Source organism: Fukomys damarensis, unplaced genomic scaffold (assembly GCF_012274545.1).
Source record: "Fukomys damarensis isolate Sample0158 unplaced genomic scaffold, DMR_v1.0_HiC HiC_scaffold_21, whole genome shotgun sequence".
Lineage (NCBI taxonomy): Eukaryota > Metazoa > Chordata > Mammalia > Rodentia > Bathyergidae > Fukomys > Fukomys damarensis.
Window position 1 is genome coordinate 26,230,156 of NW_022900933.1, and position 534 is coordinate 26,230,689.

The following is a 534-nucleotide window of genomic DNA, read 5'->3' on the forward strand; positions in this document are numbered from 1 at the left end:
GGATCTGAGGGAGGGCGCAGCGCCGAGCGGGATTACCACCCGAGCTGCAAGGAGACCTCCACAGCCTTCACAGGTAACGCGCACCCCGAACCCTCCCGGTCCTCCCCTCTCCGGGGCTCCGGCTCCCCGATCCGGGAGCCTCCCTTTCCAGCACTTGCAGAGGTTTGCCTGAAAGTAAAAGGGCAGCGAAGTTCGGGATCCCGAGGCTGGGTACCAAGCGCTGGCAGATCAAGGAGGCGCGCGGGGGGCTTCCTGTGGCCAGCTACGTGCGAAGGTGAATCCCGCGTCGGAGTGGGTGAGAACCCTCAGCCCCCGCTGGTGCCCCAATTTAACTGGCTCTGGAGAAATTTGGAATGTGAATCCAGGGGCTTTTCCTGCGCCTCAAAGCTGGGAAGTGATTGATGGATTTCGTTCTCCCCAGCCCCATTTAGTTTCTTAAAAAAAAAAGATTTGAATCTGTTCTCATTTGTCTGCTTCATTTAGCTGGCTCAGGACAACAGATTTGAGAAGTGTGAACACGGCAGACAAGGGGAA

General features: G+C 57.3%; 1 protein-coding gene across 4 annotated transcripts in view; it reads left to right on the forward strand.

Annotated features, from left to right (window-relative positions):
* Flrt2 (fibronectin leucine rich transmembrane protein 2) overlaps positions 1–534 on the forward strand; it is a 90,599-nt gene that overhangs the window by 3,883 nt on the left and 86,182 nt on the right. The window contains exon 1 of one of the 4 annotated variants that reach the window (XM_010616252.2): positions 1–73. The exons of the other annotated variants lie outside the window; for them this stretch is intronic. The gene's annotated coding sequence lies outside the window, so the exon portion shown is untranslated. The remainder of the gene's footprint in view (positions 74–534) is intronic. 4 annotated transcript variants of the gene reach the window in all.